Genomic DNA, 2,135 nt, shown 5'->3' with positions numbered 1-2,135 from the left:
CTCCAGCTCTCCCGTCTGCGAACGGAGCGATGGGAGTTGATGTTTTCTAGACTGCCGCGGGCTAGTGCCCGAGAAGCACTGAGAACAGTGCCTGGCACAGCTGCGCGCGGCTAATTGTAGCGACTCTGTTACTATTGTTACTGTTACTCTCTGCAAGGTGGGGCGTGGTAGGGACCACCTGGCTTCGCAATTTCGCAAGGCGGCACGCAGATGGCAGCTATCAACTGGAGTTCGAGGAGCGGGCAGGTGGTCCCGGTGGACGGGCGGGGTTGGGGCGCCTCTGAGGCTGAGATGTCGGCACCTGTGGACACTGGGCGTGAACCGGCAGGGTGTGTTGAGGGCCGAGCAGATTCTTGCCTGAGTGTTAAGTAGGATGGGGAGGAAGGAGATGGGCGGTGAGGCTGTACCCCCAAATCATCGCGATGACCAAAAATGCTCCCGTAAAATTTCAAAACCCCGGGCAGGGTGCAGCGAAGCCTCCGTGCGGCCCCTGCTCTAAGTTAGGGTGCCAGGGAAGGATTTGACCAAGGAAGCGACATGATCAGATGGGGGGCACAGGGGAGAGTGGGTCTTGACCTGAAGCGAGAAGGTGGAAGGGAAGGGCATTTAGTAATGACAGGTGACGACAGGCAGGGTGGTGAGGGGGCGGGAGAGCAGGTGACAAGTCGCAGCTTCCGGCAGAGCTGCCCAAAGATGGGGTGGCCCATCGCCTGTGCAGGGTGTTCCTGTTCTTGGCTGAGGGTTTCCTGCTTTTAACACCACTGACGTTTGGGACCGGGGGGGTATTTTGTGAAGCTGGGCTACCCCGTGCGTCGGAAATGTTTAACAGCGTCCTGGCCTCTACCCACTCACTGCCAGGAGCGTCCTCCCTCGGTTGTGACGACCACCAGTGTCCCCTGGGTTGAGAACCTAGACGCCAACAAGAGGCTGGGTGTTCACTCAGAGAGGGTGCCCCGGGAGGGGGCGCCCCGTCTCTCAGGTCCCCCTCCCACGCCCCATGTAGCCTTGACCTTCTCCCCCGACCTTGGGCCTTGCGCCTATCCTGTTGGGAGGGTACTCACAGCTTCTCAGACCTGGGACGTGGTGGCCAAGGCCACCTCTGCAGAGGCGGAGACCCAAGCGGCCCTGGATCGGAGCTTGCGACGGGAGGGAGAGGGAGGGAGGGAGGGAGGGCAGATGAGCGTGCCAGGATCGGGCAGAGCTGCTCAGCACCCCCGCACCCCGCTCTGGAGCAGGGTCCTCAGAGAAGCTTCCAGCCCAGTCACCCTCACCCTCCAAGCCTCAGTCCATTCTCGGTGTTGTGTAGTTGTCGTCCGTGAGGTAGGGTGCCTCACCTCACAGGGACCTCGCAGGGGGAGGGTGGGAGGGGCAGCGCCAGAGCTTTCTAGGGTGGGCGTGGCGAGTCCAACTGGGAAAGGCTGGAGCTGGGGGAGGGGCTGGGTGGTCCTTAAGGGTCCTCCAGGTGGGTGCTTCCCAAGCCAGCGAGTGGTGTCCTGCAGCTGATGAGGGGCACAGCTGGGACTCGAATCCAGGGCTGCCTGCGTTTTCCAACGCTTCAACCTGCCGCTTCCGAAACAGGGAACACCAGGACTGAGTGAGCCGCTGCAGGTGGCGATGGATGATAGGGGGGAGGGGCAGTGGGGGAGGGAGCCAGCTGGCCCCTGTCCCCACCCCTCCCCCAGTGGCCCCTCCAGGCCTCTGCCCGCCAGGCACCGGGCGGGGTGGGAGCAGATAAACAACTTATTCATCAGCCCTGGGCCGCTGGCACCGCCCCAGCTCTTCCCGGGTCCTGGGAGGTGGGGGCCCTGCCTGGGGCCACGGGAGGCCGGCCGCGTCCTCACGGTGGGGACGGGGACCCATGGGACCCAATGCTGCTGCCCCGTGGCCAGAGCTCACAGGGGCCCTGAGCGCGTTTGCGGAGGCGGCTGGCCCGGAGCTCACCTGGCATCTGTCCTCGTCTGGCCCCCAGCAGCACACTGTCCCCCCACCCCCGCCCTGTTCCACAGGCGGAAAATGAGGCACAGGGAGGTGGACGCGAGCTGGGCGCTGCCGGGCCCCTCGCTTTTAGGCGACAGAACGTGGTGCGAGGACTCAGGGCCGGGTCCCATTGACGCTCACAGTATCCAGAGCCACCA

The sequence above is a fragment of the Pteropus vampyrus genome, unplaced genomic scaffold (assembly GCF_000151845.1).
Source record: "Pteropus vampyrus isolate Shadow unplaced genomic scaffold, Pvam_2.0 Scaffold274, whole genome shotgun sequence".
NCBI lineage: Eukaryota > Metazoa > Chordata > Mammalia > Chiroptera > Pteropodidae > Pteropus > Pteropus vampyrus.
This window is presented reverse-complemented; position numbering follows the sequence as displayed.